The 14,437-nt window shown below is 44.1% G+C and overlaps 1 protein-coding gene and 1 pseudogene across 9 annotated transcripts in view; both read left to right on the top strand.

Annotated features, from left to right (window-relative positions):
- The first annotated feature begins 3,183 nt into the window (after window positions 1-3,183).
- LOC115114810 (uncharacterized) lies at window positions 3,184-4,742 on the top strand (annotated as a pseudogene).
- Window positions 4,743-11,210: 6,468 nt separating this feature from the next.
- LOC115114167 (kinesin-like protein KIF1A) overlaps window positions 11,211-14,437 on the top strand; it is a 54,236-nt gene continuing 51,009 nt past the window's right edge. For 8 of the 9 annotated variants that reach the window (XM_029642213.2, XM_065013302.1, XM_065013298.1 and 5 more), the window contains exon 1: window positions 11,211-11,520. The gene's annotated coding sequence lies outside the window, so the exon portion shown is untranslated. Of the gene's footprint in view, window positions 11,521-11,724; window positions 11,956-14,437 lie in introns of those variants that run through there. The other variant, XM_065013297.1, reaches the window with a different exon arrangement.

Below are 14,437 nucleotides of genomic sequence, written 5' to 3'. Positions count from 1 at the left end.
ACAGAGGTGGAATTGGCTCAAGTGTTCTATATTATTTTGTCAGCCATCAACTGTTAAAGATTGTTCACTTTAACATACTTTTTAACATTATCTACCAATTATTAATGAGAGCATGTGATTATCATGACCATATTCATCTGAAGGTATGTGTTTCCTAGTTTGAATGAGTGAAGTTTTAGAGGGGGTTTATACTATTACCAATATTTGCTCTCCTTGGGCATGACATTAGGAGTTAGACCTAACTGAACGTTCTCAAACACCTGTTATTTTGGGAACTCCTTTTTGCCATACAATGTTCACTAAATATCCATGTATCAATTGAACCATCAAGAAGCATAATTACATGTATTTCAAATACGCATAGTATAAATAACTAGCATGTCTATCATGAGAAAAGTGAAGACTTGCACTTGTTTGGAAATAGGCATGCTTGGATCCAGTTGAGTTTGGTTTGGACTTGTAGCAGGTATGCTCTGTTGATCTTTCCCACCCCTTGTGCTGCACTCGCTCAGGATTTTAGAGGAGTCTACCCTTTTTAAGTGAGAGGATTGGCTGAACAGAGGACAAACAAAGAGGCATGTGCCTACACACACATTCGCACATTCACTTTTCATGTGTACCAAATGAAATCAATATTTCACTCGTCTGTCTAGAGCCCTTTCCTCGAAAAGTGAGTTAACGCCGGCTTTTGTGGTTAATCGATCATTGTTTAAAATGGAATTTGAGTTGGCCATAATTGGAAAAACAACCTACAGTAAACATTTCCCACGGATTCCTGTGTCGAGAAAAAGCAATAGAACAACTTCATACAGCTCATACTCAAAATCAAATGTGTTAATTCATTCATTCATTCACTGTATAAAAGCAGAGGCTTGCTGGCCGTGACCAGCTCTTTCAGTGAAGCAAATCTCAACGTTACAGAGAGAACTTTCTTCGGTCCCAAGAAGGACGCATTCTATACTGTAAAACCAAAGAAGTTATGTCTACTCAAACAGTTTGAGGAAACCGATTACCTAAAAAAAAAAAAGTTAAGAAACTTAAATAGCTGACTACGGCAGTGCTACCTTCATATGAGTAATACAAATGCAGTTTTTTAAGTACACTGTACTTAAATGTAATGTCCCCAGGAAGCCACGCCTCAAATCATTTCCCAGTGTACCTTGTTGTCACGTTCTGACCTTTATTTCCTTTGTTTTGTATTCATTATTTAGTATGGTCAGGGCGTGAGTTGGGGTGGGCAGTCTATGTTTGTTTTTCTATGATTTGGGTATTTCTATGTTTCGGCCTAGTATGGTTCTCAATCAGAGGCAGGTGTCATTCGTTGTCTCTGATTGAGAATCATACTTAGGTAGCCTGGGTTGCACTGTTTCTTTGTGGGTGATTGTCTATGTTGATTGCTTGTTTCAGCACAGTTCGCATTAGCTTCACGGTTGTTATTTTGTTTATTGTTTTTGTATAGTGTTTCAGTGTTCAGTGTTTTCTTTATTAAAATTCATGATGAACATATACCACGCCGCATTTTGGTCCTCCGATCCTTCTCGCCTCTCCTCTTCAGATGAGGAGGACGACCGTGACACTTGTCTTTTCGATTGAGTTGTAGAGTTACCACCCATGACTGTATTTGTTAGTGACAGAGACATGGTTGTTGAATTCCATTGTTGTCTTAAGTGAGTTCCTAGCTGAATACTATTATCATACTTGAACCATTATGATAATTATTTTAAGAAGTAAAGGTGGATTATTTTAAGAAGTAAAGAAAGGGAATTAGAAGAGGGGGAGAAGTGCACTAGGTACTTTATTAAGAAAATAGTAAGGGTAGGTTAATGACTGGTTTAAAAATAAAGATGGGGTTTTAAAAACAGATACAGAGGGAATAAAATAAGTAGTCGAGGATTTTTATGGGGAACTGTTTGGGGTAAATGATGTGTGCGAAGAAACAATGGGGGACCTTTTAACATACATCGACAAGACCCTACCCAATACAGACGACCTGACAAAAGACCTGACGAGGACCGAAATCGAACAAGGACTGAAACATTTTAAGAGGGGTAAAATCACCGGGGGAGGACGGCCTCCCTTTGGAGTTTTTATTTGACCTTTTGGGATGTTTTAGCCGACGAAATTCTGACTGTTTTTACTGACTTTGAACATCTTGACAGACTACCTGACAGTTTTAGAGTGGGGATCGTGACTCTTTTACATAAGAAAAACGACAGGATGGACCTGAAGAACTGGAGACCGATAACCCTTTTAAACTTTGATTGTAAACTTTTTACCAAGGTTTTAACACTCAGAATGTCTTCTGTTTTAGGGGAGGTGATCCACCCGGATCAAACCTGTGCCGTTCCCGGAAGGAAGGAAGATCATGGCCAGCCTGATACTGATTCGAGATGCCATCTGTTATGCGAGAGACAGAAATATGTGGTTTGTAGTCCTAAATTTAGATTTTGAAAAAGCCTTTGATCGGGTCTCGCACCAGTACTTCTTTAAGGTACTGCAAAAAAATGGGTTTCCCGGACAGGTTCTTAGCTTGGGTGGGACTGCTGTACGGGGACATCACCAGCAAAATCCTTGTAAATGGGCATCTGTCAAAAGCAGTGGGAGTACACTGCGGCGTCCGTCAGAGCTGTCCATTATCTCCTCTTCTGTTCGTGGACTGTATTGAACCACTGGCACAGGTCTTGAGAAGGGGCCAACGGATCAGTGGGGTGGGTATCCCGGGGAGTGGGGGGGGATGACCGCCAAGTGCGTCTTTTACATGGACGACGTCAACATTTTATGTACCGACCTTTTATCCGTCGACAGGACTCTGGAGAGGACTGTGTCACACCCTGGCCTTAGTTATCTGTGTTTTCTTTATTATTTTGGTTAGGCCAGGGTGTGACATGGGTGATTATATGTGTCTTGTTTTGTCTAGGGGTTTTGTAGTCTATGGGGTTGTGTTCAGTTGAGTGTTCTAGGTAAGTCTATGGTTGCCTGGAGTGGTTCTCAATCAGAGGCAGGTGTTTATCGTTGTCTCTGATTGGGAACCATATTTAGGAAGCCATATTCTTTACGTATCTTGTGGGTGGTTGTTCCTGTCTCTGTGTTTTGCACCAGTTAGGACTGTTTCGGTTTTTCCACGTTTTGTTATTTTGTATAGTGTTCATGTTTTCATCTTTCATTAAAGATGTTTATAAATAACCACGCTGCATTTTGGTCCTCCTCTCCTTCCCAGGAAGAAAACCGTTACAGACTGACTGGTACGGACGAGCCTCTGAGGCGAGACTGAACAGAGACAAGACAGAGGCCCAATTTTTCGGACCGTGGGCAGACCCAGACTTGACCAGACTACCTCTGACAGTCAAAATGACGGACATAAGGGTACTGGGGGTAAAGTTTGACCGGGGGGGAGGAGGGAGCGGTAACTGGAGTGGGAACCTGGGGACAGTAAGACAGAGACTGGGTTTTTGGGGACTGCGACAGCTGACTTTTGAGGGCAAGGTTTTAATCATTAAAGCTGTGATTTTACCTGTGCTTTTATTAATCAGTTCTGTTTTTATTCCCCCTCAAAGGAGTATTTTAGCCCTGGAGCGGATGCTTTTTTACTTCCTGTGGGGAGGCAAGTGGGAGAGGCTGAGGAGGGAGGTGGTAAAGAGGCCCAGGTCTAAGAGGGGGAAAGGCTTGCCTGACCTCTACTTGTTCCTGGGCAGCCGCTACACAGCGTTACCTCTGACTCTTGCCACCTCCCCGGTCAACAACAAGACTCAGGCCCTCGCACGGTTCTGGCTGGGATCTTACCTCAGGACTCTGAGGCTGATCCCAGTCGACCTGCGAGCCCCAGTCTCTTTCCTGCTAACCACGCACTACGTCCAGCTCCAGAAGTTTTTAAGACATTTTAAACTGGAAAAAGAAAGTCACGGTCTTAACTAAACACCGTTCTCTCCTCTCTCTTGTGCAGGATCGGGAACCAGTGTGTCCAGTGCGCGGGCTCGCTATAGGCGTCGGGACCTGTCCTGGATGGTCGCCCACGAGATCCTCCCGGTGATGGCCGCTATGCACTCACGGGGCATGGCGATGACATCCGCGTGCCCCCGACCAGGCTGCGGCCAAGAAGAGTCGGTGAAGCACATGCTCTGAGAGTACAGAGCTGCCAGGGACCTGTGGAAGGAAGCAGGCCCCCTGATCACCCCGTGTCTGCCAGCAGGGGAGGACCTAACACCTCAGCTCGTGCTGTATAGGGTGGGCCGAAGGCCTATTCCATCGAAGGCCTTCACCAAGTTCTGGCCCACCCTCACGTGCTTGAAGGAAGCACTGTGGTCCTCCCGCAACCTGCTGGTAGGGAAAAGCGTAGAGACCACCCCTCAGGCAGTGGCCATGGTACCCACGGAAGCCCTGGGGTGGTACGGAAAGAAGGGGGCCTCGACCCCAGGCGAAGGGTCCCCCACAACACCCTAGGTCCCGGCGGCCTGACAGCGCTGCGGCACCTAGGGAGATGTGCCTAGGGGAGGGATCTCCTCTGGGCCCCGAAGGAGGGACGGTAATTTATTCAGAGGAGCAGGATGAGGCGAGTTTGATAAGGACTCACCCCGCTCCTTTACAAGGGACCGAAGACAGCCTTTTAACAAAGTGACTTTTTAACATGTTTTTCATGTGTTAAAAATGTTTTACCTTTTTTAGATCATTAGTACACATTTTAAATGGCTTTTACAGATTTGATGTTTACAAGGAAAGTACTTTTATTCATGGTTGTTTTCATTGATTTTAACAACACGTACTTTTTAACAAATTTAAAAGTAACTTTCAAATGCTGTGTTTTATGCTTTGTTGCCGTTTTTATGTGTATAAATGATGTAAAAAATGTATGAGCTGTTTTTAAAGGAAATGTGTTAATAAAACTTTTCCAAAAGAAAGAAAAAAAATCATACTTGAACCATTACATACTGTATGTCATAAGGCCTTATACATTGGCCTGAAACTCGTTGTTTTACAGGCCACATCAAGCCTGCAAGAAAGGTTGCCAAACTCTGCAAATATTTTTCCTGTAATCTTCCAACCAGGGTTTCTGGAAAACTTACTAGAATTTTGCAACCCTAACTGTTCACATTACATTGGCTTGCAAAGGGATGAGCAATTACTATTGGAATCTAGCCAGCATTAGTCCAACAGTTGACATTTGTATTCACCCGCAACCTGCATTCATAATGACTGCCAAGGTTAAGAAGAGTGGGCAGAAACTACCTAAGACATTTCAACTGGAACGACCATTTCTGTAACAGGTGCAAAACTTCAATGATTGGATTAGTTTAGAAAAAATTATATATATTTTTTATAGCATAACATTTAATCAATCAATGTACATGCAAAAACACAGATATGAATTTTTTTTTTTTTTTAAATCTTTAAATCTATCTGAAATAGAGCATGCTGGGAAAAAAGGTAATTTGTTATCACAATTTACAAAAATAGAGTGTGACTTTCATTTACACTAAACAAAACTATAAACACAGAATGTAACACTTAAGATTTTAAAAGAGTTAAACTGAGTTACAGTTCAAAGAAGGAAATCAGTCAAATTAAATAAATTAAGCCCTAATCTATGGATTTCACATGACTAGGCAAGGGTGCAGCCATGGGGTTACACATTTACCTCGTACATTTCTGGGTGCAAATGGCCGATAATTGCCCTACCACCTGCGGCTAAAACATGGGGCGTCACATTGGACGGTCCTGGTCCAAACAGGTAGCGGAAAGGAACCTTGAGCGGCCGGAGCCTGCACTCCTTCATTGTGTTGTGTGACAAAACTGCACATTTTAGAGTGGCCTGTTATTGTCCCCAGCACAAGGTGCCCCTGTGTAATAATCATGCTGTTGAATCAGCTTCTTGATAACCCACACCTGTCAGGTGGATGGATTATCTTGGCAAAGGAGAAATACTCACTAACAGGGATGTAAACAATTTTGTGCACAAAATTTGAGAGAATGTGCATATGGAACATTTCTGGGATCTTTGCTTTCAGCTCATGAACATTAGGACCAACACTTTACATGTTGCGTTTATATTCATTTTTAGTATAGATATGAGTCAGTATCACATAAATATTTTAAAGTCATAATGACTTTTCATTGACTTTGAGTACTCAAAAACCGTGGGTTTTCCATGCATTGGCAGGAAAGAACAGATACGTCTGGTAGGACGGGTGGTGGTGTGTGTCTATTTATAAATAACAGCTGGTGCGCGTTGTCTAATATTAAGGAGGTCTCGGTATTGCTCGCCTGAGGTAGAGTACCTCATGATAAGCTGTAGACCACACTATCTGCCCAAGAGAGTTTTCATCTATATTTTTCGTGGCCATCTATTTAGCACCACAAACTGATGCTGGCACTAAGACCGCACTCAACGAGCTGTATAAGGCCATAAGCAAACAAGAAAATACTCATCCAAAAGCGGAGCTCCTCGTGGCCGGGGACTTTAATGAAGGCAAACTTTAATTCGTTTTAGCTAAATATTACCAGCATGTCACGTGCAACTGGAGAAAAAAATCACTCTAGACCACATTTACTCCACACACAGAGACGCATACAAAGCTTGCCCTCCCGGACCACTCTCATATCTTTTGCACTTGCCCCGCAATCGAAACTTACTGGGGAGAATTAAGATCTAACATTGGAAAAATAATGGGATTTGACATAGAACAAACATTCATTTCTTTGTACATCGGTGAAATACCTGATAACTTACACAATAGAGAAAAGTACCTCTTGAAGGTTCTACTTGCAGCCAGGAAAAAGGCTATAACTAGGAAATGGCTTCAAAAAGACCCTCCCACAGTGACACAATGGATAGACATTGTAGAAGAAATACACCACATGGAGCGTATGACCTTTGCTTTAAGAACTCAACAGGAGAGAGGTCAAGAATACTGGGAAAATGGGTTTCGTACTTGGAAAAGGTCTAATTCAAAGATGTCAATGTAACTAATATGATGATATGATGATGAAGGTATGAAGTGCACTGTAACTGCCAGATCTTTTTTTGTTGTTCTTTTATTTGACTTTATTTGTACTTTCTTTGTGTTCCTACAATAAAAACTAAGTATATAAAAAAAAAACATTTTAAAAGCTGGCCCTCCATTTGGAAAATCTGACCATAATTCTATCCTCCTGATTCCTGCGTACAAGCAAAAACTAAAGCAGGAAGTACCAGTGACTCGCTCGAAATGGGCTGACGTGGATGCTACGCTACAGGACTGTTTTGCTAGCACAGACTGGAATATGTTCTCTGATTCATCTAATGGCATTGAGGAGTATACCAACTCAGCCACCAGCTTCATCAATAAGTGCATCAACGACATCGTCCCCACAGTGACCGTACGTACATATCCCAACCAGAAGCCATGGATTACAGGCAACATCCACACCGAACTAGAGGCTAGAGCTGCTGTAACGGATGTGAAACGGCTAGCTTAGTTAGCGGTGCGCGCTAAATAGCGTTTCAATCGGTGACGTCACTTGCTCTGAGACCTTGAAGTAGTGGTTCCCCTTGCTCTGCAAGGGCCGCGGCTTTTGTGGGTGGGTAACGATGCTTCGTGGGTAACGATGCTTCGTGGGTGTCAGTTGTTGATGTGTGCAGAGGGTCCCTGGTTCGCGCCCGGGTATGGGCGAGGGGACGGTCTAAAGTTAGTACTGTTACACTGCCACTTTCAAGGAGCGGGACAGTAATTGGGACGCTTATAAGAAATCACACTATCCCCTCCGACGAACAATTTAACAGGCAAAGCATCAATACAGGACTAAGATTGAATCCTACTACACTGGCTCTGACGCTTGTCAGATGTGGCAGGGCTTGCAAACTATTGCAAACTACAAAGGGAAACACAGCCGCGAGCTGCCCAGTGACGCGAGCCTACCAGATGAGCTAAATGCCTTTTATACTCGCTTCGAGGCAAGCAGCACTGAAGCATGCATGAGAGCACCAGCTGTTCCAGACGACTGTGTGATCACGCTCTCCGTAGCCGATGTGAGCAAGACCTTTAAACAGGTTAACATTCACAAGGCCGCGGGCCAGACGGATTACCAGGACGTGTACTCAGAGCATGCACGGACCAACTGGCAAGTGTCTTCACTGACATTTTCAACCTCTCCCTGACTGAGTCTGTAATACCTACATGTTTCAAGCATACCACCATAGTCCCTGTGCCCAAGAAACCAAAGGTAACATGTCTAAATGACTACTGCCCCGTAGCACTCACATCGGTAGCCATGAAGTGCTTTGAAAGGCTGGTCATGGCTCACATTAACACCATCATCCCAGAAACCATAGACCCACTCCAATTGGCATACCGCCCCAACATTCTCAATCCCCTCCTGTCTCAGCCTCCAGTATTTATGCTGCAGTAGTTTATGTGTCGGGGGGCTAGGGTCAGTTTGTTATATCTGGAGTACTTCTCCTGTCCTATTCGGTGTCCTGTGTGAATTTAAGTGTGCTCTCTCTAATTCTCTCTTTCTCTCTTTCTTTCTCTCTCTCGGAGGACCTGAGCCCTAGGACCATGCCCCAGGACTACCTGACATGATGACTCCTTGCTGTCCCCAGTCCACCTGGCTGTGCTGCTGCTCCAGTTTCAACTGTTCTGCTTTATTATTATTGGACCATCCTGGTCATTTATGAACATTTGAACATCTTGGCCATGTTCTGTTATAATCTCCACCCGGCACAGCCACAAGAGGACTGGCCACCCCACATAGCCTGGTTCCTCTCTAGGTTTCTTCCTAGGTTTTGGCCTTTCTAGGGAGTTTTTCCTAGCCACTGTGCTTCTACACCTGCATTTCTTGCTGTTTGGGGTTTTAGGCTGAGTTTCTGTACAGCACTTTGAGATATCAGCTGATGTACGAAGGGCTATATAAATACATTTGATTTGATTTGAATCGCACACCACAATGCCCTTGCACACATGGACAAAAGGAACACATATGTGAGAATGCTGTTCATTGACTACAGCTCAGCGTTCAACACCATAGCGACCACAAACCTCATCACTAAGCTAAGGACCCTGGGACTAAAAACCTCCCTTTGCAACTGGATCCTGGACTTCCTAACGGGCCACCCCCGTGGTCGTATGGATAGGAAGCAACACATCTGCCAAGCTGATCCTTAACATGGGGGCCTCTCAGGGGTGCGTTGCTTAGTCCCCTCCTGTACATCCTGTTCATCCACAACTCCACCACCATCATTAAGTTTGCTGACAACACAACAGTGGTAGGCCTGATCACCGACAACGATGAGACAGCCAATAGGGAGAAGGTCAGAGACCTGGCAGTGTGGTGCCAGGACAACAACCTCTCCCTCAACGTGAGCAAGACAAAGTAGATGATCGTGGACTACAGGAAAAGGCGTGCCGAACTCGCCCCCATTCACATCGACGGGGCTGTAGTGGAGCAGGTCGAGAGTTTCAAGTTCCTTGGTGTCCACATCATCAACAAACTATCCTGATCCAAACACACCAACACAGTTGTGAAGAGGGCACAACAACACATTTTCCCCTCAGGAGACTGAAACGATTTGGCATGGGTCCCCAGATCCTCAAAAAGTTGTACAGCTGCACCATCGAGAGCATCCTGACCAGTTGCATCAACGCATGGTATGGCAACTGCTCGGCACCCGAACGTAAGGCGCTACAGAGGGTAGTGCGTATGGCCCAGTACATAACTGGGGCCAAGCTTCCTGCCATCCAGGACCTATATACTAGGCGGTGTCAGAGGAAGGCCCAAAAAATTGTCAGACTCCAGTCACCCAAGTCATAGACTGTTCTCTCTGCTTCCACATGGCTAGCGTTATCGGAGTGCCAAGTCTACGCCCCAAAGGCTCCTTAACAGCTACTACCCCCAAGCCATATGACTGCTGAACAATTAATCAAATGGCCACCCAGACTATTACATTGACACCCCCCTTTGTTTTTACACTGCTGTTACTTGCTGTTTATCATCTATGCAAAGTCACTTTACCTCTACCTACATGTACAAATTACCTCGACTAACCTGTACCCCCTCACATTAACTCGGTACTGGTACCCCCTGTATATAGCCTCGGTATTGTTATTTTATTGTGCTATTTTGATTTGATTTGATTATCTACGCCGGCTTTATGTAATAGTGACAGCTGTCCAGCAGATGGCGTTGAAACATTGAGCTTCTACTACCCTCCTCAGCGTCCTCTATTTTTATAATTTTTATTTTTAAATGTTAACCTTCATTTAACTAGGCAAGTCAGTTAAGAACAAATTCTTATTTACATTGACAGCCTACACCGGCCAAACCCGGACGACGCTGGGCCCATTGTGCGCCGCCCCTACGGGACTCTCAACCACGGCCGGTTGTGATATAGCCTCTATGACCGGGCTCTGATAGAGAATATGATCAAGGATACTGTCTATTCAAAATGATGACTTATTAAGTTGATTTGAGAAAGAGCTTCATTAGAATATCTCGGAAGAGAACTACAGTGTCTTGAAAGGAGGAAGATCCCATTAATATATTGACTTCACAGAGACGGAAATACAAATACAAGGAATTACATGGTGACTTTCTAGAACATTCAGAACATATCTCTACTCTGTAATAGCGCTGCAGTCCAGTGTAATAACACAAATCCTTTTGTGTCACTAGACAAAGAAACCATATTTGCCAGAAACAATGACCCAAATTGTTGACTCGTGTCCACACAGCTGAATACTTGAACTCGAACAACAAAGACTTCATTCACTGAACAGCCAGTGGATGCATGTTTGGTGTAGTACTGTATGTGTACATGCATTGACCCCGGGATAGAATTACAACGTTACTCTCTACTGTTTAGCTTAGTGAGACACCAATGAGATCTTCCCCACCTCAAAGTACTGTATCTGTTCTTTGTATCATGGCGGCAACACATGGATCCCTAGCCATTTCCTATCCATCCCAGCCTTTTCATTCCGTTTGCTCTCTCCCTCAGTTTCCCCCTCCCTCCTCTGTGTTGCATCACTTGGTTCTATTATTTCATCCCCCCCCCATTATATATTACACTGTATTGATGTGTAATATTGTTATTAATTGTTGCAATAAATAAAAAATATTCTTAAATAACTGCTTTACTGCCTGCTCCCACTACGATGATGCCGATGTCATCACTGACTCCCAGCAGCCTTGGCTGAGGCACCTGAGCCATTTTTACTGTGGACCAACCAAAGGTCGTTCTCTTCTGAGCTCGCCTCCTGCATCCATCTAGCTCTAGCCTAATTCCTCTCCTCTCTCCTCCCTGTCTACTCCCCTACCATACCCATGTCTGGCTTACTGGCAGACAGACTGACGCGCTACTGTGTACCAGGCCCTGTTAGAAACCATTCACCCATAGCCCTGACTGGGGTGGTCTAGCTCTGTGTCTCTTTCTATTGCTCGGGGCGGATACTCCCTGCATGGATACACCGAGGGAGGCTGCTAGCTGATATCGACGGGAGGAAAACATATCAAGGAGGGACCCACTGCTGTCGTCGAATTCGAGGTGGTTAGGTAAAACGATTGAGATGTGTTATTTTCTGATGAGATGTTGTTTTTTGATCATGGCCTTGGGTTGACGCAGTGGGGAGCCAAGGGTGGTGCTCCGCTCTTTCTCAGGGTTGAAACAATTGTTTTTACAGGTTTACAGAATAACCTTGTCAATAGCCTATTTAATTCAATCTGATTCACAGTCAAAACAAACAACTACATCTGATAATCCTGAATTTGCTAACGTGTCGCAGGGATGAATTTATGGGCGGATGAATTCAATGACATCGATATTTACAGTGGGCGAATAGCATAGCACCAAATGGAGTGATGGCCAGTAGCCTATTGCTTTGACAGTGCGTTTGCATTGAGGTGCGGCAGCGCAAGATGTTGGAGAAGACAATATTTACGTTATGAATTTTCGGTCTTTTCGAGTGTAAACAGAAAACCACGAACTAGGTCGGTGCATAATATTTGTCAATTATGTAATTTATGTACTTATTACATGTTTTGTTGTTGTTGCGGGCTGTATGTTTTGTGATGCTGGCAAAAATATGTGTTCTGACGGTGTGCACATGAAAGATATGACTGGGGAGATTTTTCGCAACCACATTGTGTTGATAGCCTATTGCTTTCTGTAGAATCAAGGAAATCATGAAACGTAACAAGCCAAACTATTTTGTAATTGATGGGACATTATTTGGTCAATAGGCCTACTGACGCAGGCCCTAATTAGGCTACATATTGGCATTGTCAGCTGCTGCGTTGTAGACGAAAATATTTAAATACCCATCGAGAATGAAAAGAAATAAGAGCAGTGATCGATTGTACAGATAGCCACGCTAGTTTGCCCTCATGTTGGTGCTAGCAAGCAGGCTATGTAGTGCTACACATTGCTTTAAATTGACAAACTAAAATACTGTATTAAAATACTGTATTACCTATTTTGCTGTATATCTACAGCAGCATACTGTGAATTATGATGCATTGTGGGAAAATGTGGTTTGCAAAATAATCTCTGTCTCATTAACATATTTTGAGGTGTGCCTTGTAAAAGGCTATATTTTCTTGCACCCATTAGTTAGAATGCTGTATCCTACATAATACAGTAGTCTACATACCAATATATACAAATATGTATATATTTGTTCTGTATATCTACAGTAACACACTGGCTACTGTACTGTTAGATATGTACTGAAGCACAGTACCACCCACAGAATACAGTGACAAACTGTTTTGTGAATTTAAAAACGTTTCCCTGTAAATCTACAGTAATATACTGTAATTCAGTACTCCCCCAACATAATATTGTACCATACTGTAATTTTGGAGTGCCAAAAGCATTTTTCGGGTTCATGGTATTGTTGTGGCCCATTAACACTTTTCAATAATGTGCTAGCAATTTGGGGCATTCCTGCATGTGGGCATTCCCCCTCAAGCATTCCATTGATTCCTTCATGAACAGCCCCCCGCTAGCACCGTAGGCTGGGGTGACACTGTGTAGCTAGCTAGCTAGCTAACTAGCTAACTTGCTCGTTAGAGACACGGTGTGCTAACAAGCTAACTTTGCTCGTTAGGGACACCATGTGCTAGCTAGCTAGTTAGTTAGCTAGCGAGCACACGGTGTCGCCACCGCCTCCCGGACTACCAAGACTAGCTGGCTAAGCTAGCACACAGTGTCCTTCGCTCTCTCCTGTTGAACACCTGCCCCTGACGTCATTAACAGAACTGCGAGAAAACAGCGCCCGACAGGCGAGGACAAAGGACACTGTCTACTGGTGTATGGTTAGCTAACTACCGTTGTCGCCCCTTCCCCTTCTTCTCTGGGGTTTATCGGCATCCAACGTTAACCTACTGTACTGGAGCGCCCAAAGTCTCCCGCCTGTCCTAGCATAAAAATGTAACGTTATACAGTGCATTCGGAAAGTATTCAGACCGCTTGACTGTTTCAACATTTTGTTACGTTACAGCCTTATTCTAAAATGGATTCAATTGTTTTTTCTCCTCATCAATCTACACACAGTATCCCATAATGACAAAGCAAAAACAGGTTTTTAGGAATCCTTCTAATTTATATAAAAAAAGAAATATCACATTTACATAAGTATTTATACCCTTTACTCAGTACTTTGTTGTAGCACCTTGGCAGCGATTACAGCCTCAAGCTTCTTGGGTATGACATTACAAGCTTGGCACACCTGTATTTGGGGAGTTTCTCCCATTCTTCTCTGCAGGTCCTGTCAGGTTGGATGGAGAGCATCGCTGCACAGCTATTTTCAGGTCTTTCCAGAGATGTTCGATCGGGTTCAAGTCCGGGCTCTGGCTGGGCCACTCAAGGACATTCAGAGACTTGTCCCGAAGCCATTCCATCATTGTCTTGGCTGTTTGCTTAGGGTCATTGTCATGATGGAAGGTGAACCTTCACCCCATTTTGAGGTCCTGAGCGCTCTAGTGCAGATATTCATCAAGGATCTTTCTGTACTTTGCTCAGTTCATCATTCCCTCGATCCTGACTAGTTTCCCTGTCCCTGCCGCTGAAAAACATCCCCACAGCATGATGCTGTCACCACCATGCTTCACCGTAGGGATGGTGCCAGGTTTCCTCCAGACGTGACACTTGGCATTCAGGCTAAAGAGCTCAATCTTGGTTTCATGAGACCAGAGAATCCTGTTTCTCATGGTCTAAGGGTCCTTTAGGTGACTTTTGGCAAGCTCCAAGCAGGCTGTCATGTGCCGTTTACTTGGGAGTGTTTTCCGTGTCGCCACTCTACAATAATGGTCAGATTGGTGGAGTGCTGCAGAGATGGTTGTCCTTCTGGAAGGTTCTCCCATCTCCACATAGGAACTCTGTCAGAGTGACCATCAGGTTCTTGGTAACCCTCCCTGACCAAGGCCCTTCTCCACCAATTGCTCAGTTTGGACGGGCGGCCAGCCCCTG

The sequence above is a fragment of the Oncorhynchus nerka genome, linkage group LG9b, assembly GCF_034236695.1.
Source record: "Oncorhynchus nerka isolate Pitt River linkage group LG9b, Oner_Uvic_2.0, whole genome shotgun sequence".
NCBI lineage: Eukaryota > Metazoa > Chordata > Actinopteri > Salmoniformes > Salmonidae > Oncorhynchus > Oncorhynchus nerka.
This window is presented reverse-complemented; position numbering and strand designations above follow the sequence as displayed.